Genomic DNA, 26,457 nt, shown 5'->3' on the forward strand with positions numbered 1-26,457 from the left:
ACGGGCGGTCCTCTGGTCTGATAGGGAGCTGGTGGTACGCTGACTTGAGGTCGATGATGGAGAACACCCGGTATTGGGCGATTTGGTTCACCATTTCTGATATGCGGGGTAGCGGGTAGGCGTCTAGTAGGGTGTACCTGTTGATCGTTTGACTATAGTCGATCACCATCCGTTTCTTCTCTCTACCCCTTACCACTACCACTTGGGCGCGCCACGGGCTGTTGCTGCGTTCAATAATGCGCTCTTTCAGGAGCCTGTCTACCTCGGTCGCGATAAACCGCCTGTCCTCCCAGCTGTACCTCCTGCTTTTGGTCGCTATTGGCCGGCAGTTAGGGGTAAGGTTCGCGAATAGCGAAGGTGGCTTTACCTTCAGGGTAGCCAGACCGCACACTGTGAGGGGCGGCTGGGACCCACCGTACTTGAGCGTGATGCTTTGGTGGTTGCACTGGAAATCCAGGCCCAAGATCACGCTCGCACATAGGTTCTTCATGATTAATACTTTAAAATTATCATATACAGTTCCGTTAACGCAGAATTGTACCGTGCAGTAACCCAGAATGGTCGATGTCTGGGTTTTGTCAGCCATAGAGATGGTACCCTGAGTAGGGACCACCTTTAGGGAGAGTTGTTGTGCCAGTTCTGGGTGGATAAAGCTCTCCGTGCTTCCACTGTCAATTAAGCATTTAACCCAGCACCCGTTTACCTCGATGTCCACCATTGATCTGGATAGCGGGTGCGGCCTGGTCTGGTCCACTGTGACCGATGCCACTGTAGGGCCCTGATCGATACAAGATGGCGTCCACGCTGTCTGCTCACAAGATGGCGGACCCCACGAGGTCGGGCAAGATGGCGTCCAAGATGGCCGCTCCCACGGCGCACACGCGGCGGTGGCGGGTTTTCCGGCGGGGTTCCCTCTGCACACCTTCCCGAAGTGCCCCTTCTTACCGCACTTAAAGCAGGTGGTGCCTTTCGCCGGGCACAGGTTTCTGGTGTGCTTTGGCTGCCCGCAGAAGTAGCAGTTGGGTCCCTGACGCGTCGCGGCTGTCGTAGGGCTTCTGGGGGGAGAGCGGGGCCCAGCCGGTGTCGGGCTGTCGGGCGGGGAAGATGCCTTCCAAGATGGCGGCGCCCTCGGTGCACACGTGGCGGCGTGGACAGCGCGGGCTGAAGAGTAGGCGTCCGAGTTTCTCTGGGCCACATCCAGGGATCGCGCGGTGTCTGCAGCCTGTTTCAGGTCCAACCCCGTTTTTTCCAGCAGTCTTTGCCGGATGTAAGTGGAGCTGAGGCCTGTGATGAAGGCATCGCGAACAAGCTCGTCAGTGTACACCGCGGCTTTTACATCTCAGCACTTGCAGTCTTTGCCAAGCATTTTCAGGGTGCTTAGGAACTCCTCCACCGATTCCCCAGGTCGCTGTGCGCGGGTGGCGAGCAGGTGCCTAGCATACACCTCATTCGTAGGCTGCTGGTAATGCGCCTTTAAGATGTCGCAGGCGGCCAGGTACGTCTCGGCGTCTTGGATGAGGGGGTAAACCCGGTGGCTTACCCAATTCCGCAGAATTCCGAGTCTCATCCTTGCAGCGTCCGTAGCGTCTTTGACGGCTGCGGAATTGTCCAGGAAGAATTCCATACACTCAAACCAGTGTCCGAAGCGTGCTGATGCGTCCGGAGCATGTTGATCCAAATCCAAACGTTCGGGTTTCAGGAGTTGACCCATAGTGTTGAAAAATTAAGTTAATAAAATTGATGTGCCTCAATAATTCCGAGACTCGAAGGTAGCAGAACAAAACAAGGCTTTTATTAACTTAGAACGAAACACGTAAGCGAGAGAGATGTCGTCCTTCTGGAGATTGGGGCTAGACTGAAGCTAGCTTACAAACGGGGCCAGGTATGGGCGGAGCCCTACACACAGCACATTCCAGCACATTCCAGTATACAATACAGCACATTCCAGTACACAATACAATGAGGTCTGGGGGAAGGGAAATGACACTGAAACCGATCTCAGTCACAGGCAGTGATGAATGGAAATATTTCATCACAAAAGGCAAGCTTTCCGTATGCCTTCTTAACCACCTTATCTACCTGGCCTGCTACCTTCAGGGATCTGTGAACATCCACTCCAAGGTCCCTTTGTTCCTCTACACTATTCAGTGTTCTACCATTTAACATAGAAACATAGAGATAGGAACAGGAGTAGGCCATTCGGCCCTTCGAGCCTGCTCCGCCATTCAATGAGATCATGGCTGATCTTCGTCTGAGATCATAGCTGATCTTACCAGTTCAGTACCCCGTCCCCGCCTTTTCTCCGTAACCCTTAATCCCCTTAGCCTTCAGAAATATATCCAATTCTCTCTTGAAAATATTTATTGAATTAGCCTTCACAGCCCTCTGTGGCAGGGAATTCCACAGGCTCACCACTCTTTGAGTGAAGAAATTCTTCCTCATCTCTGTTTTAAATGATTTGCCCGCTATTTTTAGACTGTGGCCCCTGGTTCTGTGCTCCCCTGCCATTGGAAACATTCTCTCTGAATTCAGCCTGTCCAGGCCTGCCATAATTTTATATGTTTCGATGAGATCCCCTCTCAATCTTCTAAACTCCAGTGAGTACAAGCCCAAACTATTCAATCTCTCCTCGTAGGTCATTCCCGCCATTCCAGGTATCAGCCTGGTGAATCGCCGCTGCACTCTTTCCATGGCAAGAACATCCTTCCGCAGATGGGGCGACCAAAACTGTACACAATACTCCAGATGCGGTCTCACCAGCACCTTGTACAGCTGTAGTAAGGTATCCCTATTCCTATACTCGAACCCCCTTGATATGAAGGCCAACATACCATTTGCCTTCTTAATCGCCTGTTGCACCTGCATGCTCTCCTTCAGTGACTGGTGCACAAGAACACCCAGGTCCCTCTGCACTTCCCCATCTCCCAATCTATTGCCATTTAGATAATAATCCACCCTCCTGTTTTTACCCCCAAAGTGGATAACCTCGCATTTATCCACATTATAGTGCATCTGCCACGTATCCGCCCATTCCCCCAACCTGTCCAAATCGCACTGTAGCCTCCTGACATCCTCATCAGAGCCCACCCCTCCTCCTAGTTTAGTGTCGTCAGCGAATTTGGAAATATTGCATCCAATTCCCTGATCCAGATCATTTATATATATTGTGAACAGCTGGGGTCCCAGGACAGATCCTTGCGGCACCCCGCTGGTCACTGCCTGCCACTCCGAAAACGAGCCGTTTATTCCAACTCTCTGTTTTCTATCCGCCAGCCAGTTCTCTATCCACGTTAATACTTTGCCCCCAATCCCATGAGCCTTAATTTTGCATGATAATCTTTTGTGTGGAACCTTATCGAAGGCTTTCTGGAAGTCAAGGTACACCACATCCACTGGCTCTCCCCCATCTATTTTACCAGTTACTTCCTCAAAAAATTCCAGCAGATTAGTCAAACACGATTTACCCTTTGTAAATCCATGTTGACTCTGTCCGATCCTTTCCCCATTTGTCAAGTGCTCCGCTATTTTATCCTTAATAATGGACTCTAGCATTTTGCCCACAACCGATGTAAGGCTTACTGGTCTATAATTCCCTGCTTTCTCTCTACCCCCCTTTTTAAATATTGGGGTAACATTAGCTACCCTCCAATCCACGGGTACTGTTCCTGAGTCAATGGAGTTCCGGAAGATGATCCTTAGAGCATCTGCTATCTCCAGGGCCACCTCCTTAAGTACCCTAGGATGTAGTTTATCAGGCCCCGGGGATTTGTCGGCCTTCAGTCCCCTCAACTTACCCAACACCATATCCCTAGAGATACTAATTTCTGTCAGCTCCTCCCTCTCATTAGTCCCTATGTTTGTCGATATTCCTGGGAGGTTATTTGTGTCCTCCTTTGTGAATACAGAACCAAAGTATGAGTTTAATTGGTCTGCCATTTCCTTATTCTCCATTATATATTCTCCCGAATCGGACTGCAAGGGACCGACTTGGGATTTTACCAGTCTTTTCCTCCTGATATACCGATAAAAGCTTTTGCAGTCTGTCTTTATGTTTGCTGCAAGTTTACTTTCGTATTCTATTTTCCCCTTCCTGATTAATCCCTTTGTCCTCTTTTGCTGTATCCTGTACTGCCCCCAATCTTCCGGTCTGGTGCTTTTTTTTGCCAGTTGATATGCCCTTTTTTTTGATTTTATGCTGTCCCTAATTTCCCTCGTTATCCACGGTTGAGTCACCTTTTTAGGTTTATTTTTATGCCAAACCGGTATAAACATGTTCTGGAATTCTTCCATTCTATCTTTGAATGCTTGCCATTGTCTATCCACTGTCAATCCCCCCAGAAACACCACCCAATCAATCTTACCCAATTCCCGTCTCATACCCTCGTAATTCCCTTTATTTAAGTTCTGGACCTTAGTCTCTGATTCAATTTCCTCACTCTCCATCTCGACTGAGAGCTCGATCATATTATGATCGCTCTGACCCAAGGGGCCTCGTACAAGAAGATTGCTGATAAGTCCCTTCTCATTGCACAATACCCAGTCTAAAATGGCCTGATCTCGAGTCGGCTCCTCGACATATTGGTCCAGATAACCGTCCCGAAAACATTCCAGGAATTCCTCCTCCTCAGAATTTTTACTAATTTGGGTAGTCCAATCAATATGTAAATTAAAGTCACCCATGATGACAGCTGTGCTCTTATCGCACGCTTCTCTAATTTCCCTTTTTATGCCTTCCCTCACCTCCATATTACTATTTGGAGGCCTATATATCACACCCACTAACGTTTTCCTCCCCTTGCTATTTCTCATTTCTACCCATACAGATTCCGTTTCATCCGAGTTAATATCCTTCCTTTCCATTGCATTAATCCCCTCCTTTACCAGCAATGCGACCCCACCTCCCCTACCTTTTTGCCGATCCTTCCTAAATATTGTATATCCCTGGATGTTAAGTTCCCAGCCTTGCCCACCCTGCAGCCACGTTTCTGTAATCCCAATCAAATCATACTTGTTTACCTCTATTTCCACAACTAATTCATCCACCTTGTTCCTAATGCTTCTAGCATTAAGATACAAAGCCTTCAGGCTTGCTTTTTTCACACTCTCATTATGAATTAGTTTGGCCCTTTGTGTTTCTCTCCTTTGCTTATTGCTTCTCACCTTTCTACCATCTATTTCTAACTTCATATGACTTCCCTCTTTTCCACTACCTAGGTTCCCATCCCCCTGCCAAATTAGTTTAAATCCTCCCGAACCGCCCTAGAAAATATTACCCCGAGGACATCGGCTCCTTCACAGTTCAGGTGTAGACCGTCCCCTTGGTACAGGTCACTCCTCCCCAAGAACTGGTTCCAATGCCTCAAGAATTTAAATCCCTCTCCCTTGCACCACTGCTCAAGCCACGTATTTAGCTTATCTATCTTACTCTCTCTAAACTTATTAGCTCGTGGCACTGGTAGCAATCCAGAGATTACTACCTTTGAGGTCCTACTTTTCAATTTAGCTCCTAACTCCCTAAATTCAGCTTGTAGGACCTCCTCCCTCTTTTTACCTACATCGTTGGTACCTACATGTACCACGACAACTGGCTGATCCCCCTCCCCCTTCAGAATGCTCTGCACCCGCTCCGAGACATCCTTGACCCTTGCACCAGGGAGGCAACATACCATCTTGGAGTCTCGGTCTCGGCCACAGAAACTCCTATCTATCCCCCTTACAATTGAATCCCCTATCACTATAGCCCTATCCCTCTTTTTCCCGCCCTTCTGTGCAGCAGAGCCAGTCATGGTGCCCTGAACCTGGCTGCTGGTGCCTTCCCCTGATAAGTCATCTCCCCCAACAGTACCCAAAACGGTAAACCTGTTTTGGAGGGAGATGACCGCAGGTGACTCCTGCACTACCTTCCTGCCTTTACCCTGCCTTTTGGTCACCCATTTACTGTCTGAGCTAGCCTTTACCTGCGGTGTGACCAACTCACTGAATGTGCTATCCACAACATCCTCAGCATCGCGTATGCTCCAGAGTGAGTCCATTCGCAGCTCCAGCGCCGCCATGCGGTTCGCTAGGAGCTGCAGCTGGACACACTTCCTGCACACATAGTTGTCAGGGACAGTGTCCCTGATTTCCCACATGGCACAGGAGAAGCATGACACGGGTCCGAGCTGCCCTTCCATGACTTAACCCTTACAATACCCTTTTATTTACTACGATTTAGCTTAATTATTGAATTCTACTTAGAATAAGTTTGTGAAAGTACTCACCAACCAGTCACCTACCTGTTTTCTGGTGTTGTATTTTCACTGCCGCCTCCTGTCCTGGAACCTTTTCCACCTAGGTTAGGCTCCTGAAATAAAATAAATTGAACCCACCTTTTCAACTTCACCTAACCCCTAAAAGGTTAGAGGAGGTGGAAGGGTGGGAGACACTACACTGTAGTGTTTCGGGTTTAGCAACAGCTCCACCTATATAAGAGTTACTGGCCTCCTGCTCTCCCGACTGCACCAGCTGTGAAAGAAAAAGCCCGCGAAAGGTGAGCTTTTAAACTCACCAGTTACTGGCCTCCTGCTCTCCCGACTGCCCCAGCTGTGGTCTCGGGCCTCGCCTCTCTCCGGTTTTTATACCGGGCTCCGACTCACTGCTCCCGACTGGTCTCGGGCCTCGCTGGTCGCCGGGTTTTCTCCCGAGCTCCTCCTCGCTGCTCCCGCTGGTCCCGACTCCGCCTCCACCCGCTGCCGATGCCGCACTGGGGCCTACCTGAGCCTCTGGGGCCTCGTGTAGTCGCTCTGCCGCTCAGCTCCGCCTCCACCCACTGCCGATGCCACACTGGGGCCTACCTGAGCCTCTGGGGCCTCTTGTAGTCGCTCTGCCGCTCAGCTCCGCCTCCACCCGCTGCCGATGCCGCACTGGGGCCTACCTGAGCCTCTGGGGCCTCTTGTAGTCGCTCTGCCGCTCAGCTCCGCCTCCACCCGCTGCCGATGCCGCAGATTTAAGGTGTATTCCCTTTCCTTGTTAGCCCTCCCCAAATGCATTACCTCACACTTCTCCGGATTGAATTCCATTTGCCACTGTTCTGCCCACCTGACCAATTTATTGATATCTTCCTGCAGTCTACACCTTCCTTCTTCAGTATCAATCACACAGCCGATTTTAGTATCATCTGCAAACTTCTTAATCATACCCCCTATATTTAAGTCTAGATCGTTGATATATACCACAAAAAGCAAGGGACCTAGTACTGAGCCTTGCACAACCCCACTGGAAACAGCCTTCCAGTCACAAATACACCCATCAACCATTACCACCTGCTTCCTGTCTCCGAGACTTTCAGCTCGCTCCCGTGTTCCCTCAGCGGGTCCAGCACGACGAAGTTCGACACCATGGAGCACCTCGGCATCATCCGCCGGTCAAACAGTCCGTGGGCCTCGCCCTTCCACATCGCTCCGAAATCAGGCAGCGGGTGGCGCCCGTGCGGCGATTACTGGCGCCTCAACGACGCTACGACCCCCGACCGCTACCCGATCCCACACATCCAGGACTTTTCCGCCCACCTGGCCGGGAAAGTGGTATTCTCGAAAGTGGACCTCATCCGGGGTTACCAGCAGGTCCCTGTCCGGCTGCAGGAGGTCCCAAAAACCACGGAGATCACCCCGTTTGGGCTGTTCGAATTCCTCCGCATGCCATTCGGCCTCAAAAACGCCGCCCAGGCTTTTCAACGCCTAATGGACACCGTGTTATGGGACCTGACATTCCTGTTCATATACCTGGACGACATCTTCATCGCCAGCGCCTCCCGGACGGAGCATGTGTCGCACCTTCGGCCTCTCTTCCAACGCCTCAGCCAGCACGGCCTAATCGTCAACCCGGCCAAGTGCCAGTTCGGGCTGTCCTCGATCGACTTTCTCGGGCACCGCATCACGAAGGGCGGGGCAGTGCCACTGCCATCGAAAGTGGAGGCCGTGATGGACTTCCCGCGACCCCTCACCATGAAGGCCCTGCAGGAGTTTTTGGGCATGGTGAACTTTTACCATCGCTTCGTCCCCCGAGCAGCCCAGCTTATGCAGCCCCTTTACGAGGCCCTCAAAGGCAAGCCCGACAAGCTCGCCGTCGACTGGTCCGAGGAGATGGCCAATTCTTTCACGGACACGAAAATGGCCCTGGCTAACGCGACCATGCTGGCGCATCTGTTACCTGATGCGCCGATCGCTCTCACCACCGACGCCTCGGACTATGCGGTCGGCGCCGTCCACGAACAATGGGTCAATGGCACCTGGCAGCCGCTCGCCTTCTTCAGCAGGCAGCTCCGCCCCAATGAGCGGAAGTACAGCACCTTCGATAGCTAGCTTCTTGGCCTCTACCTCGCCGTCCGACACTTCCATTTCCTACTGGAGGCTCGCCCGTTCACAGCGTTCGTGGACCACAAACCATTGACCTTCGCCATGGCCAAAGCTTCCGAGCCGTGGTCGGCCCGTCAGCAACGCCAGCTGTCCTTCATCTCAGAGTTCACAACGGACAACCAGCATGTGGCTGGGAAAGACAACCCCGTCGCTGACTGTCTCTCCTGAGCCGTCGCCAGTGCCGTACACCTCGGCATCGACTACACGCGCATGGCGGCCGACCAGGCCTCCGACCTGGACGTCCAGGCCTACAGGACGGCGGTAACGGGCCTTCAACCAGCGGATGTCGCGTTCGACGATGCCGGCACCACACTCCTGTGCGACGTCTCTGTTGGGCAGTCACGTCCCATCGTACCCGACGGGTGGAGACGGCAAGTTTTCGACGCCGTCCATAATCTTTCCCACCCGGGCAGGAAGCCGTCACAGAAGCTGGTGGCGGCTAAGTTCATCTGGCACGGGCTCAGGAAGGACGTTCGCGACTGGGCCAGCACCTGTGTGGTATGCCAACGCTCGAAAGTGCATCACCATACTAAGGCCCCGTTGGCGCCTTTCGCGGTGCCCGAGAGGTGGTTCGACCATATTAACGTGGACCTGGTGGGGCCCCTGCCGCCCTCCCGTGGGTTCACCCACCTCCTCACAATGGTCGACAGAACCACCCGATGGCCGGAAGCCATCCCGCTGTCTTCAACGACGTCCGCCGATGTGGCTCGGGTGTTCATCACCACTTGGGTTGCCCGGTTCGGCGCCCCATCTGACATATCCTCCAACCGGGGGCCCCAGTTCACGTCGGAGCTCTGGAACGCTGTCGCCCGAGGCCTCAGGTTGAGACTCCACCGCACCACAGCATACCACCCTCAGGCTAACGGACTGTGCGAACGGTTTCATCGCTCCATGAAGGCCGCGCTCTGGGCCAGCCTCCGGGACGATGACTGGATCGACAGACTCCCGTGGGTCATGCTGGGACTCAGGACCGCCCCCAAGGAGGACCTCTAGTCCTCGTCTGCCGAGCTCGTCTACGGACAGCTGCTGCGGGTTCCCGGGGATTTCTTCCCCAACGCAACGGAACCTTGGTCCGCAGCCCGTCAGCGTTCCGACCTTCTGGACAACACAAAGGTTTTCACGCCGGTGCCCACGTCACAGCACGGCCTCCCGCAGTCCCACGTTCCGCTCGACCTTCATGCGGCGGAGTACGTTTTCATCCACCACCACGCCCACCGGGGACCTCTTCAGCCACCCTACGATGGACCATTCTGCGTCCTGGAAATCGGGGACAAGACCTTCATAGTGGATGTCGGCGGTAAGCCGGACTGCATTTCCGTGGACCGTCTTAAGCCGGCCCACCTGGATCTGGACTGACCCGTTGAGTTGGCATAGCCCCCGAGTCGGGGCCGACCTCCGGTTTCTGCACCCTCAGTCCACCACCGAGCGCCCGAGGTCCCTCCGACTAACCCCCCGGTCCCTGCCCCGGGATTGAGGAGCCGTTCCGGCCGTGTGATCCGGCCCTCCCAACGACTGACATTGCCAGTGCTAGTGAATTCTGGGGGGATGTATGTGGCGGAGACCACATAGGGACAATAACACAATTCACTATGTATAGCCAATGTTGTTATATGTACGTACTTGGTTGAGTTATCAGGGCAGGGCCCCTTTAAGAGCGTAGGTAGCGTGATGACATCATGCGTCAGTAGCGTGATGACGCCATAGCCCTGCAACGAGGCTGAGAACCTCAGTCCTCATGGAAAGTGAATAAAGTAACACGTGTTTTGCCTTTGCTGCAACAAAAGTCTCAGAGCCTGTTGATTTCTAGCGACTCCAACACCTTAACAAATCCGTGATGACTATCCTTGATTAATCCGTGTCTTTCTAAATGATGATTTATCCTGTCCTTCAGAATTCTTTCCAATAATTTTCCCACCACCAAGGTTAGGTTGACTGGACTGTAATTACTCGGTCTATCCTTTTCTCCCTTTTTTAACATTAGCAGTCCTCCAGTTCCGGCACCACACCTGAAGCCAGAGAGGATTGAAAAATGATGGTCAGGACCTCTGCTATTTCCTTTTTTGCTTCGCTTAACAGTCTGGGATACATTTCATCCGGCCCTCAGGATTTATCCACTTTTAAAGCTGCTGAACCCCTTAATACTTCCTCTCTCACTATGTTTATTTCATCTAATATTTCACACTCCTCCCCCCGATAGTAATGTCTGCTTCGCCCCTCTCCTTTGTGAAAACAGACGCAAAGTATTCATTAAGAACCCTACCGACGTCTCCCGCCTCCACACACAGATTACCCTCATGATCTTTAATAGGCCCTACCCTTTCTTTAGTTATCCTCTTACTCTTAATATATTTATAAAACATCTTTGGGTTTTCCTTGATTTTACTTGCCAAGAATTTTTCATGCTCTCTCTTTGCTTTACTAATATCCTTTTTAATTGCACCCCTGCACTTTCTGTGCTCCTCTAAAGATTCTGGCGTTTTTAGCCCTCGGTATATGTCATACGCCTCCCTTTTTTTCTTTATCCTACCCTCTAGACATCCAGGGGGCTCTAGATTTGCTAGACCCTCGTTTTTTCTTTAAGGGCATATATTTGGTCTGAACCCTCCGGATCTCCTCCTTGAATGCCTCCCATTGCTCTGACACTGATTTACCTTCAAGTAGCTGTTTCCAGTCCACTATGGCTAAATCCCCTCTGAGCTTAGCAAAATTTGCTTTTCCCCAATTTAGAATTTTTATTCTTGGTCTATGCTTGTCCTTTTCCATAACTACCTTAAATCTAACAGAATTATGGTCACTAGCACCAAAATGCTCCCCCACTGATACACATTCTACCTGCCGAGCTTCATTCCCTAAAACTACGTCCAGAACCGCCCCCTCCCTTGTTTGGCTTGCTAAGAGGTATTGCATAAGATATGGTGACCCACCAACCAATGTTAACAGATAATAGATGTATGTCGCTAATTGTAATGACCTGGTAGACAAACTGATACTCCAAGAGGATAACTTTACATCTCTCCTGATTTTTATTTTGTGCTGCCGATTCACTATTACCCATTTTACACTGTCGCACAAAGTCAAAATTGCTTCACACAAAGCATAACAGTACTTTCCACACAATCAGGACAGTGTGAATTAATAGTATGAGGACAACAAACAAGTTCTCCTCCCCTCCACCACATGCATATTTTGGACAGAAATAAAACTTAGATTTACATTTTTTTGGCATCTGTCCTGCAGTTCCCTAAGACTGCAAACCCTTAATCACAGGTGCATTGGCCTTATAGGGTAGCCACCAAGTCTCCACAGTGCCACAAGTTCACTATCCAGTCAGAGAGGAAGAGCTTCTTTTCTTACTTTGGTTTTTGAGCTAGTTGCTGACTAACATGATTTAAAAAAACACAAAACCGTGTATGACACTTCAGTTATCAAGACAATTTTGAGGAAGTTACCAACTCTACTGTTCCATTCCACATGTCAATAAATGCTGTCTTGATTGTCCGATCTACTCAAAGTCCTCAGCCATCTGCGACAAATAGGCTTTGCCATTTATACTCAATATCTAAAATTATCAAAAGGATGTATTTTACCTCCCCCCCCCACACACACACACATGTGCCTGTGAGTGCAATGACCTTATTTGCTTCATAACTCATCATATGATTTGTAAATGCTGTAGAAATTGTGTCAAAGAAGTTTTTGTTTCTTGGCTGTGGCTAGGAAACCAATCTGACCACTGTAGGGGGTGCTGTGTGTGGTCAGCTTCGCCTCTGACTCGTGAGCGGTTCAAATCACTCCCACTCCCTTGCTTCTAGACCTGGGACTTATTTGGGGACTGTAATGAAATTGCAGCAGACAACTGAGTTGGTGAAAAAAACTTGGATTTTATTTGAGACAAGAAAATATACACAACATAACAATCTTATCACTTTGGGGGAACACTTCGGAATAGACGAGGGAGAATAACAATAGACAGAATACTTCACCCTTCCCAATTCCACTACACTAACTAAGTTGGACTCCAGAGGGCCAGGGATAATGCTCACCAAACAACTTCTTTTGACAGTTGTAGAGGTTCGCGATTTCGGGGTTCTCTAGATGTGGTGGTTGGGACCTGCCATACCCTGGACACGATAGAAGACTTCACCTGCGTTGCTGTTTCAGTCTCCGCCTGTCCGCTGATGCGGTCGGGTGCGTATTGGATCTATCAGGTAAGGACCCAATTTCTTTTGGTCAGAAATAGGGTTTAGAGTCTTTCCATCAAATCTTACCCAGGGGTAAGTCAGAATAGTTTGTAGAGTGGAAAGAAACTTGTGAATCTTCGGTTTCTTCCAGGTTGGTTTCTTGTCGGTCGCGGTGGCCCAATGTGGTAAACCACTGCTAACTCTGTACATGTCTGTGTGGTAAACCACTGTTAACTCTGTACAGGTCCGGGCATGTCTTCGCCCCTGGCTCCACCCCTAAGCCCGGGTATAAAGGTGACTCACCACCCTTCCCCCGGGAGCTCTTAGGATGGATCCACTAGCAGAGGCATGCTCCAGTTCTTAGTCAATAAAAGCCTACTTCGTATAAGTTCAACTCGTAGTCTTTGGTGTTGTTGATAGTGCATCAATTTTATTGACTAAATTTTCGCCATGGAGCAAATTTTGAAGCCGGAACATTTAGACCTGGATCCTCAAGCAGCAGATGCAGCCAATAACTTTGAACACTGGCTGAGCTGTTTCGAAGCCTTCCTGGAGGCCTCCAGCACTATAGTCACTACAGATGACGTGAAACGGCTTGTCTTGAACTCACGGGTGAGCCACCGAGTCTACTCGATCATCCGAGACGCCACAACTTACGCGGCCGCCATCATGACGCTAAAGGAACAATACGTGAGGCCTGTTAACGAGGTCTACGCCATACACCTCCTGGCTACCCGAAAACAGCGCCCGGGGAATCGGGCGCCGAATATTTACTGGCACTGAGAGTCCTCGGCCGGGCCTGTAATTGCAAAGCGGTGACGGCCAAGGAATGCACGGAAGACCTGATCCGAGACGCCTACGTAGCCGGCATCAGGTCCAACTATACTCGGCAGAGGCTGCTGGAACAGAGGGGGCTCGACCTGCAGAAGACGGTGGCCCTCGCTAACTCGTTAGACGTGGCCCTCCAGAACATGGACGCCTACCCCCCTGACCGGATGGCCACGTGGATATCACGGGAGCAGCCATCTTGGGACCCGGTAAGGCCACAAGCCGCCAGCAGCCCAACTACAGCTGCAATGACCAGAGGCCAGAAATGCTACTTCTGCGGCCAGGCCAAGCACCCCAGACAGCAATGCCCAGCAAAGGACGCGACCTGCTCCAAATGCGGCAAGAAAGGCCACTACGCGAGAGTGTGCAGGGCGAAATCGACCCCCAATTCCAGCAGCGCCGCGTGTGAACCGTGCAGGCCGCCATTTTGGACCCCACCAACCACGTGTGAGCCGTGCGGGCCGCCATTTTGGGCACCACCAGCCGCGGGGGAGCCGCCATCTTGGACACCATTTCGAGACCAGGCCCCCGGCGCGGGCGAATACTACAGCGACCCACCGACCTCGACGATGGCCTCCATCACCCTGGACCAATCTAGGCCCCATCAACTAGCCAGGTCCATGATGAACGTAAAGGTAAATGGCGATGCCACAAATTGCCTTTTCGACTGCGGAAGCACGGAGAGCTTCATCCACCCCGACACGGTGCGACGCTACTCCCTATCGGTTATGCCCACACGCCACCAGGTCTTTATGGCCTCAAAGTCCCATACGGCGGACGTCGGCGGCTACTGTGTAGCGACTCTGACAGTGAACGGCGTGGAGTACAGAGATTTTAAATTCCTCGTCCTGCCACAGCACTGCTAGGATTAGACTTCCAGTGCCATCTGGAGAGCGTCACGATGGCATATGGCGGGCCCCTGCCCCCACTTACAGTCTGCAGCCGGCAGAATTTAAACACGGCGCCGCGCAAAGTATGCAGCCTGTCCACCCTGAAGGTCAAATCCCCCCCGTTGTTCGCTAACCTCGCCAAAGACTGCAAGCCAATTGTTACTAAAAGCAGGCGGTACAGTGCCGGGGATAGGAGCTTTATTAAATCAGAAGTAGAAAGGCTCCTGAGGGAAGGGATTATCGAGGGCAGCACCAGCCCATGGCGAGCCCAAGTGGTGGTAGTGAAGACCGGCGAAAAACAGCGCCTGGTTATTGATTACAGCCAGACGATCAATCGATACACGCAATTAGACGCATACCCACTTCCCCGCATATCTGACATGGTCAACCAGATAGCACAATATCGGATATTCTCGACGATTGATCTGAAGTCGGCATACCACCAGCTCCCCATCAGGCCTGAGGACCGCCAGTACACGGCCTTCGAGGCCGACGGTCGCCTCTACCACTTCCTCCGAGTCCCCTTCGGCATCACCAACGGGGTCTCGGTCTTCCAAAGGGAGATGGACCGGATGGTTGACCAGAACACGCTGCAGGCCACCTTCCCCTATCTAGACAACGTCACCATCTGCGGCCATGACCGGCATGACCACGACGCCAACCTAGAAAAATTCCTCCGTACGGCCCAACGGCTGAATCTGACATACAACAGAAAAAAATGTATGTTCCGCACCACGCGCCTTGCTATTCTTGGCTGCGTGGTGGAAAACGGAGTCATCGGCCCCGACCCCGACCGAATGCGCCCCCTCCTGGAACTACCCCTCCCCCACTGCCTAAAAGCCCTGAAGAGATGCCTAGGGTTCTTCTCTTACTACGCCCAGTGGGTGCCCAACTATGCAGACAAAGCCCGGCCCCTCATCAAGTCAACCTCCTTCCCCCTGACGGCAGAGGCCCGTGCGGCCTTCACCCTCATAAAAGAGGACATTGCGAAGGCCACAATGCATGCAGTGGATGAGTCCATCCCTTTCCAAGTGGAAAGCGATGCAGCCGACTTCGCCCTAGCCGCAACCCTTAACCAGGCGGGGAGACCCATGGCCTTCTTTTCACGGACCCTCCAGGGTCCCGAAATTCGACACTCCTCAGTCGAGAAGGAGGCCCAGGCGATAGTGGAGGCTGTACGGCACTGGAGGCATTACCTGGCCAGTAAACGTTTCACCCTGCTCACTGACCAACGGTCAGTAGCATTTATGTTTAACAACAGACAAAGGGGGAAAATCAAAAATGATAAGATATTGCGGTGGAGGATCGAGTTATCCACCTACAACTACGATATCTTATACCGGCCCGGGAAACTTAATGAGCCCCCAGACGCCCTATCCCGTGGGACATGTGCCAACGCACAAGTCGATAGGCTATGGACCCTCCACAATGATCTCTGCCACCCGGAGGTCACCAGGTTCTTCCATTTTATTAAAGCTCGCAACCTGCCTTACTCCATCGAGGAGGTCAGGACCATGACCAGGAACGGCCAGGTCTGCACCGAATGCAAACCGCATTTTTATAGGCCAGACAGGGCACACCTGATTAAAGCCACCCGCCCCTTCGAACGTCTCAGCGTCGATTTCAAGGGGCCCCTTCCCTCCTCTGACCGCAACACGTACTTCCTCAACATTATTGACGAGTACTCCCATTTCCCCTTCGCCATCCCCTGCCCAGACATGACCAGCGCCACAGTCATCAGGTGTCTCAACGACCTGTTCGCCATATTTGGCTTCCCCAATTACATCCACAGCGACAGGGGCTCGTCGTTCATGAGCGACGAGCTGCGCCAGTACCTGCTCGAGAAGGGCATAGCCACGAGCAGGACTACCAGCTACAACCCCCGGGGTAACGGACAGGTAGAGAGGGAGAACGCAACGGTGTGGAAGACCGCCATGCTCGCCCTAAAATCCAAGGGCCTCCCAATCTCCCGCTGGCAAGATGTCCTCCCCGATGCGCTCCACTCCATACGATCACTGCTCTGTACTGCCACGAACGCCACCCCTCACGAGAAGATGTTCGTCTTCCCCAGGAAATCCACCTTGGGGACATCACTACCGCCATGGCTGACGTCTCCGGGACCCGTCCTGCTCAGGAAACACGTGAGGAGCCATAAGACGGACCCCCTGGTCGAACAGGTTCACCTCCTCCACGCCAACCCACGGTACGCCTACGTGGCGTATCCTGATGGGCGGGAGGACACAGTCTCAATTCGAGACCTCGCACCCTCAGGTACCACCCGAAACACCATCGATCACCATCCACTACCTCCACCCACCACCACTACCCACGACGCACCACCGGGGTGTCTACCACGAACTGACGACATGCCGGTGCCATCCCTACCCCGAGAGGACGACACGCCAGTGCTCCGTCCCACGCGAGAAGCGGCCGCGGGCAAAGAACCGCCGCAACCGGCACCACGAAGATCACTACGGCAGACAAGACCCCCGGAGAGACTTTCGTATGCGAACTTTTGAAACACTTCACCCCGCCGGACTCTTTTTTAAACGAGGGGTGAATGTGGTAAACCACTGCTAACTCTGTACATGTCTGTGTGGTAAACCACTGTTAACTCTGTACAGGTCCGGGCATGTCTCCGCCCCTGGCTCCACCCCTAAGCCCGGGTATAAAGGTGACTCACCACCCTTCCCCTGGGAGCTCTTAGGATGGATCCACTAGCAGAGGCATGCTCCAGTTCTTAGTCAATAAAAGCCTACTTCGTATAAGTTCAACTCGTAGTCTTTGGTGTTGTTGATAGTGCATCACCCAATATTACCTGGTTGCTGGTAATATTTTCAGTTGTTTGTTTCTTGGGGCCTTGGTTGCCGCGAGGCATTCGATGATGTCTTCTCCTGGCTCGGACTCCCGATACTTTTGTGACTTGACGTGGGTTTTGAAGTCTTCTTCTTCTTCTCTTCTACACGAGCCGTGCTGTATCGAATGGATCGAAACCGAACTGCTCTGTTCTTCTGGACTGTACTGAACCGAACCCCTTGACCGAACGAACCGACTCAATAACCAACTGAAAAAAGCAGGCCCCAATTATACCGTTTGAGGCCTTGCTTATCTGCCCGCCAAATCTTCTCTGGCCCATTGTCATTTTTGGTGGGCTCATTAACATTAATAGTTTTTGAATTCTTTAACGGGTTTTGAGCTGGTCCCATCTATCTTAATTGGTTTAAATTGGTGTGAATTAGTTTCGGGATGGTCCACCGAAACCTAAATTGGCTTTAAATGACTGTTTAATCTCTGGTTTGATGAGTAAGATTTGTCTTTTCCTGCTGGGGTCAGGGTCCCTTTTGTTGGTCAGTGGCATGTTCTGCATTATGCATATTTTGGAAGGCTCTGTAGTTTTTGGCGGGAATGGCTCTTCCACTGGTCTTTTATCATTATGTAAAACGACTGAGACAGTCCAGAATGTTCCCAGAGAGTTTGACTTATGCCAATATCCAAACTGCTCGTTTTACAGAGGCCCATCCCAATCCCTTTGTCACAGCCTTTCACAGGCCTGAACATGCCTTTTTAAAATAACTAAAAGCCTGGGGGTTTAACTTTAAGCCCCTTTTAGGCCCAATATTACCTATACCATTCTGATATGGTTTATTAACAGTCGAAAAATCCCTTCCTTTGGGTAATCTTCTTGGTTTTGGGGAATCTGTTGAATTTTGCAAATCGTACACCACAATGTTGAAAAATATGAATTAAATGATTATTCTTCCTCTTTAAATAATCTTTTCCTATCCCTTGCCCTGTAGCTTTTTCCTTTGTTTTTAAATGTACAAATAGAAGCAAAGCAGCATATTAATAATTAATAAAAAAATTGAATAGTGGCAGCTGATCCCAACATGCAAAAGACGAGACCTTATCAAATGAGCATATCTGATTAACAAAATAAACAGATTGGCAAACTTCAATGAATAAGCTATCGCAAAAACCTCATGAACAAACTGACAGATTGTACTGAATGAAATTATAAGCATCAGGCATAAACTGGCAGATTTTAAACAGAAGTGAACAGGTGGGTGTATTTGAGTAAATTAGCTTCACACAAATCAAATTTTAGCAAGTGAAAATGTAACAGATTAACAGACTTGTACGTACTTCCCGTTGCTCATAGGTGCCAGTTTCCTTCAAATTCAATCTTCACTACTTCAGCTGAGAAGCAACATTATTTTGCAATAAATTTAAGTTTGCCCTGAACTTCTAAATGATTGAACCACTTTATTGTAAATGCAATCACAACTTAGTCTATATAATTAAATAAATTCTGCATGTCTGCTGTTCATCCATTCCCACTCATCTGCTTGGTCATTGGCAACCAGGTGCTCCACAATGCTTCCTCAGCACCTGGCCCCACTCCTGGATATTGCCAACCTTGTTATGCTCTGCTGATTCTGCAGTACTTCCCCTGCCAGCTGTCAGGCCTTGGTTTTCCTACTCTTAGGCCGCCCACCCTGGTCTCCCCGTTTTTAATTGCTGACCTTTTAACTCTATCCTGATCCACCCACCTCAAGCTCATGCCCCAGCTGCACTACTCTTTCCTGCTTCCAAGGCTGGCACCAGCCTTCTATTCCTGCCTTCAGTGCTAGCCTGCCTCTTGTCCGTATCTTGGATCGGCCTTCTCCCTTACTAGCCTGGCTTCCTCCTAGTTTTCAGCTCTGGCCAAAAGCTTTGATCTCAGCCTCTCCTGGCCTTTACTCCCAGGATCTTCATTTTTCCAGCCTTCTCCCCAAAGCCCTGCAATTCCCACTCACTTGCAGCCCAAGCCCCCTGTTCCCTCCGAACTGCTGCACTTAATTTCTCTCTCATCTGTATTTGTTGGAACAGATCTCAGACACATCAATACATATCAATATACTGTGGCTCCATACCTATAGCCACAAGGATACAGAGTGAAGGCAACCACTGTGAAGAGAGAGGAGACAGGGAATGATAAACATATAAAAAGAGGGAGTGATAAAGAGCGAGAAGAATCGGAGACAAACAGAGATACAAGGACGACAATGAGAGAATTAGCATGAGAGACCTATAGAGAGAGAGAGAGAGAGAGAGAGAGAGAGTGAGACAGAAAGCATGGGAGACAAACAGAAAGCCAGGGAAGAGGTGACAGGACGAATTACAGAGTGGGAGACAAGAGAGACATAGATTACAGGAAGAGAGAGACACCTGTCTGGAAATTGCAGGGGTATTTCCAGTGGGAGATGGGCGAAATGGAGAAATAGCGTAAATGGCTAAAAAATGGACCTTTACACTGTTTTCCCAGAGGTTCCAATAATCTTCCACCAAAAAAATGGCATGCGATCATGAGAACCCTCAGAAATTCAGGGGCACTTTTAGAAAAATGTTGTCCAAGAGTAATGACACTGAAGATCACCTACTAAAAATGAATTCAAATTTAAGTCGGGCCTTTCATATGCACAGTTACATGAGGACAGATTGTTGGAGAAATTCTCTAAATTTGATCTTGCATTGAGGTATAAGAGGTTATAATGATTCAGTGCTTCAGCCACAGCAGGATGGTGCAAGAAATATGTAGATGAGATCAGAAAACAAGGACGTTACTGTGGTGTATGTAACCTGTACCACCTTAAGAGACTACCTTAAGAGATGGACTACTTTCTCTTGGCTACTGTATATTGTAGTACCGGTGGTGACCACACCGGTATATAAACTCTGTGTAGTAATTTGCTAAGCAGTTCAGCCCTGACCTTCGATTAGTAAAGACCTGTTTAAGTTATTCTTGTTGTCTGTGTCCAGTGATTTAGAATAAGCATATCTGGGACACTCAGACTCAACAGTGGCGACGAGTCCGATCTTACCCTGCGGCAGTTTTGCATCCAAGGCAGCTTCGTCCTCAGAACGGGCGTCGAGAAGAGGCATCCGCCCTCATCAGCCTGCTGAGCACCGCATCGCACGGGAGGCATCGAGAACCCGGGTTGAAATTACTGACCACGAAGTCCTCCATCAGCGACAGGCAGTGATCATCCTTCTACCACGGTGGTGGGTAAGCCGATCTAGCGATACGGGCAGAAAGTCGGCCGCGTTGTCAGTGGAGAAGGGGAGGGAAACCGGAGGAAAAAGGGCGGAGAACTCGACCGCAGCCGGTGAAAAGGGCCGGGCTGCAATCGGGGCCGAGAGGCGCAGCAACAAGGGCAGCGTTAATGCCACGAGGACCGCGGAGAACTCGACCGCAGCCGGTGTAAAGGGCCGGGCTGCAATCGGGGCTGAGAGGCGCAGCAACAAGGGAAGCGTTAATGCCCACGAGAACCGCGGGGGAACAAAAGCAGCGTCGGGGAAATTAAGAACCGCTGGGAGGCGAGAACGGCAACAGCGCGGTAATCGCCATTGTAGCCAGCGGGGGAAGAAGACCAGTGTGGGAAGCCGCCATTGTAGTCGGCGGGGGAAGAAGACAAGCGCGGGAAAAGCCGCCAAGCGCGGGAAGCCGCCATTTTAGTAGGCGGGGGAAGAAGACAAGCGTGGGAAGCCGCCATTTTGGGAAAATAAAATATTTAAAGAAACTCTCAAGGATGCCTAAACACGGTAACATCACTGCTTTTGATAGCGATGTTGAAGATTGGGCCACGTATGTAGAACGCATTGGAGTTTATTGTACAGCAAATGAGGTACCAGATGATAAGAAAGCAATAACCTTATTAAAATCAATGGGTGCGAAGACGTACGGGTTATTAAGGCACGTTGTAACACCAGATAAACCGGCGGATCAGACTTTCGCGAATATTGTTACTATCCTGCAAGAACATTTAAACCCCACGCCGCTGCTGATAGCGGAATGATTTAAATTTTACAGAAGAACGCAGCTGAAAGAGGAAAGCAACGCTGAGTTCTTAATTGAACTGTGCAAGCTATCAAAGTACTGTCAGTTTGGTACAGGACTAGCAGATGCTCTGAGAGATAAATTCGTGTGTGGATTATTAAAAGAAGGAACACAAAAGCGACTGCTAGAGGAAAAGGACCTTACGCTTGATAAAGCTGTCACCATTGCAGCATCGCACAAGGCCGCAGCAAGAGGCACCGTGGAAATGCAGCTAAGGTCATCGGAACTCAGCACCAATCAAATGGCATTGGGTGCAGTAAAGTGTTATCGTTGCGGAAGGACACCGCACGATCAGAACCAGTGCTGGTTCAAAAATCAGGAATGCAGAAAATGTGGCAAGCTCGGTCACATAGCTAAAGTATGCCGGTCAGGAAAGAAGACCAGCAACAAAAAGTCACCGCAGGAAAAGTGCAAAAAGGTACACAAGGTGACAGAGAACAGTTTGGATGAACAGAAGACGGATTCAGACTCCAGCAGTAAGGAACTGGGTTGTCTAAGAATACATAATGTGGGTAACACAGCAGACCACCAAACTATCTGGGTCACACTTCAGGTAGCAGGAGTCCAAGTGAAGATGGAATTGTACACTGGATCGGCATTGACGGTCATGAATAAGCAAGATTACAAAAGGTTATTTCCACACATTCCCCTAAGGGATACGGAGATTGTATTGAAAACATACACGGGGCAAAGAGTATACCCCATTGGAAAGATAAAGGTAAAGGTGGTCCACAAGGGTAAAGAAAGCAGAGGAATGGACTTATATGTGTTACCTGAGGGAGGTCCACCACTACTGGGACGGGAATGGATCAGGAGAATAAATATGGACTGGCATTCCTTAAAAGCACTAACTCTAGATTCCGGTAAAAAGGACGATGTCAAACCTAAACGACTGTCCAGAATATTGGACGATGCTAAAGAGGTGTTCCAGCAGGGACTGGGAACACTGAAAGGAATTACGGCAAACATCAAGGTTGAAGAACATGCAAACCCGAAATTTTTCAAAGCTAGACCGGTACCTTATGCGATACAACCTGCTGTGGAAGCTGAGCTGGAAGGACTAGAATGTTCCAGAGTACTGTCAAAGATGGACTGGAGTGAATGGGCCACGCCCATTGTTCCCGTCATGAAGCGTTCATCGAGTAACAAGCCGGGGGAACCGGGGAAGGTTCGCATCTGTGGCGATTTCAAGATCACTGTTAATCCGGTGCTTCACACGGTGCAATATCCGCTTCCACGGATTGAGGACATCTTCGCTTCGTTGTCTGGCGGGAAACACTTCACCAAGATAGACCTGGCACAGGCGTACTTACAGATGGAAGTTGATGAAGCGTCACGCCAGTATCTCACGATCAACACGCATAAGGGCTTATATCGGTATAATAGACTGGTTTTTGGAGTGGCATCGGCTCCAGCGATTTGGCAAAGGGCCATGGAGCAGGTATTACAGGGAATTCCAGGCACACAATGCTACCTGGACGACATTCTGATTACAGGAGATGATGATGAGGAACACCTTGCAAATTTGGAACAGGTGCTCACCAGATTGAAAGAATATGGACTTCAAGTTAATCACCAGAAATGTGAGTTCTTTCAGAAGCAAATCTCGCACTGTGGTCACGTCATTGACCAGGAGGGGCTTCACAAGTCACCTGACAAGATCGAAGCTGTTGTGAAGGCTCCCGCTCCGGAAAATGTATCCCAGTTGAGGTCGTTCCTAGGGTTGATTAACTATTACCATAAGTTTCTGCCAAATTTATCCATGGTGCTACACCCGCTGAACGCTCTTTTGCAGAAGGGAGTGCCATGGAAGTGGAGCGAGGACTGTAAGCGGGCCTTTCACAAAAGCAAGGCATTGATCACCTCTAAGGAAGTGTTGGCTCACTTTAACCCAACGCTGCCTATTCGTTTAGCTTGTGATGCTTCTCCATATGGTATTGGGGCAGTGCTCTCACATAAGTTGCCAAATGGCTTGGAAAGACCAGTCGCATTCGCATCCAGATCATTGACCTCCGCTGAGCGCAACTATGCTCAGATAGATAGGGAGGCTCTCAGCCTTGTGTGGGGAGTAAAAAAATTTAATCATTACCTGCAAGGGCAAAAGTTTATGCTGCTGACAGACCACCAGCCGTTGGTTTCCATTTTTAACCCTAAGAAGGGTGTTTCGGTGATGACAGCGCAAAGGCTCCAGAGATGGTCCCTTTTCCTAGGGGCACATCAATATCAGACCGAATTCAAAGGTACAAAGCAACATGGTAATGCTGATGGGCTGTCGCACCTGCCACTACCTACAGCGGAAGAGGCACCGACAGTTGACCCTGTTGAGTTATTTCACTCGACCATCATCGAATGTTTACCAGTCACCAATGCAAGTATTGAGAGAGAAACCAGGAACGACCCGACACTGTCTCGGGTCTACGAATTGACAGTGAAGGGATGGCCAGCTCATGATGAACCACTGTTACCGGCATTCTCAACCAGACGAGAACAGCTGTCCGTCTGTCAAGGAACATTGATGTATGGAACAAGGGTGATTATTCCTCCTAAATTAAGGGAGAGAGTTCTAAAGGAACTGCATGAAGGTCATCTGGGGGGGGTCAAGATGAAAAGCCTTGCTAGGGCTTATGTGTGGTGGCCAGGTACCGACCAACAAATAGAGGATCTGACTAAAAGCTGCTCAGGGTGCCAAAAAGTTCAAAATGCACCTCCAATTGCACCGCTGCATCCATGGGAATGGCCTTCAACCCCATGGCAACGTGTACATATTGACTTCGCAGGTCTATTCATGGACTCCATGTTTTTAATCACGGTAGACACACATTCTAAATGGCCAGAAGTGATTAAGATGGCGACCACTACCTCGGAAAAGACGATCGCAGTTCTAAGAACGATATTCGCAAGAAATGGATTGCCAGAACAAATATGTTCAGACAACGGACCGCAGTTCATGTCAGAAGAATTCCAGAAATTCATGAAGAAGAATGGGGTGAAACATTATACCTCTGCCCCATATCATCCGGCTACAAATGGGTTGGCCGAGAGATTTGTACAAACGTTCAAAAAGGCGATAAAGGCCATGAGCGAAGACCAGATTCCACTACAACACAAGGTGGACAATTTCCTAATGGCATATCGAAACGCCACTCATGCAGTGACAAATCAAAGCCCTGCCATGATGTTCTATAACAGGAGGTTGCGGTCCAGGTTGGACTTATTAAAACCAAATGTGCGGAGGGAAGTCGAAAACAAACAGTTCCAGCATATAAATAACAAGACCACTCGGAGTTTCGAAATAGGACAACCAGTGTTAGCCCGGGACTATAAGAATGAGAAATGGCAATCTGGAACAATTCGTGCCAGACAAGGACCCCTGATGTACACGGTAGATATTGGTGAAAACGTAATACGACGTCATGCTGACCAACTTGTAGAATCGAGAACAAGGGTCGAACCCATGACTACGACAGAGACACCAGTGGAAGAAGTTAGTGAACCTGAAGCATCTACCTCAGATGCCAATGTATCTGATGATGTCCAATCCATAAGAGATCAACTAGATGAGTCACCCCAGCAACGAGAATCAGAGACCCCTGAAAGGCGTTAATAAACTCGGATCAGGAGGCCTCCTCAGAGACTGAATCTTTGAACAGTTTTGCATGAAGTTGTATATATGTTATCCATGTTATGTTTAAATTGGGATGTACACTGTTAAGCTAAAAAGGGAGGAATTGTGGTGTATGTAACCTGTACCACCTTAAGAGACTACCTTAAGAGATGGACTACTTTCTCTTGGCTACTGTATATTGTAGTACCGGTGGTGACCACACCGGTATATAAACTCTGTGTAGTAATTTGCTAAGCAGTTCAGCCCTGACCTTCGATTAGTAAAGACCTGTTTAAGTTATTCTTGTTGTCTGTGTCCAGTGATTTAGAATAAGCATATCTGGGACACTCAGACTCAACAGTTACGGAGTATTGTTTGTCAGAATTTTACTAAAATGAAGGAATTATTAGCAAAATAAGACATGTGAAAACTATAATTTTTTGGGATAACTTGGATAGATGTGTGAAAATTCTATTGAAAAACAATGAACAATACTTTATAATGCTGGAAAATATCTTCACATGACAATTCCAAACTAGGCTGCAAAATGGAATGTCTCAAATAATTCCCTTTTTTCCCAATCCAAAGTTCTCTTTGCAGCATAGGTTACCGAGAGTGGTATCCCGTCAGTTTTTTGACGCTTTCTCCGGATTTGCACGTGACCCCAAAAAACAAATATCTGTCAATGATTCCATTCACTTCCACACACGTCAGTGAGGCTAGTGTTGATTTAGCAGGAATGGCAGAAACGGGACTGTCTGTTGTGAAATGAAAGGCTGCTGCAATTCAGCTGTCTGAGTCTGTGCTGTGTGGCTACAGGGGAACTGGCAAGAAAGCAGCTGAATTAACTCTGAATAACAGCAGGTTTGATCAAATAGCAATAATGGGCTCCACATGTATTTTACTGGAGAACTGAGAAAAGCAGTGCAACTGAAGCATGAAAGAAAAGATCTTGTCCTTCAATTGACCCAATTGTATTCCTTTCCCTAGTACAGAAGAGATGACTGGTCCAATGTTATTTCAATTCCCCCCCCCCTTCCACCTACCTAAATTACATAGCTAAAAATGTCACTAACATTAATGATTGACTTTCTAGATGAGGGAATGATCAACGGGAAGGATGCACTGGAAGAGAAGATCTAGCTATAGTTTCACTGCTTTGTGGTCTATCCTTAGGTCCCTTGGGAGAGTTGTCCTTAATGATGTCTGCTTCTTCTTCTACATAGAGAGAGTGTGGGAGGGGGAGGAGAGCGGCTATCAAGTAAAGAACACCAAATCAAAATAGCAACACGTAAATATGCATTGTAAAATGAAAATGTGCTATCCTTTGTTTCAGAGGTATCCTTTGAGGGCAAGTGTGAAAAGCATGGATTAATGTTTAATTGCCCGATAATTCTAAATGTTATAAAGAGAAATACCTTTACATTTACTGAATACATGTCAACCTAGAAAAGGAGTAAAAGCTGACCAAGAGTTTCAAAAAAGCCAACAACTCAAAAATGACCCTTAATATAAGCTTATGACAAGTGAAAATAAGTAATTATATTGAAAGTGCAGTGGCTTGTAATTTAAGCTGTATTTATACCCAACATTCCTTCACTCATGTTAAACAGAGAAAGAAAAACATAAGTACATGAAAGCCTAAAGCAGGATATAAGTGTTGAAGCACAAGATTAATTTTCTA

Source organism: Somniosus microcephalus, chromosome 2, assembly GCF_052327205.1.
Source record: "Somniosus microcephalus isolate GS21.2 chromosome 2, FLI_Smic_1.0, whole genome shotgun sequence".
In the NCBI taxonomy this organism is placed as follows: Eukaryota; Metazoa; Chordata; class Chondrichthyes; order Squaliformes; family Somniosidae; genus Somniosus; species Somniosus microcephalus.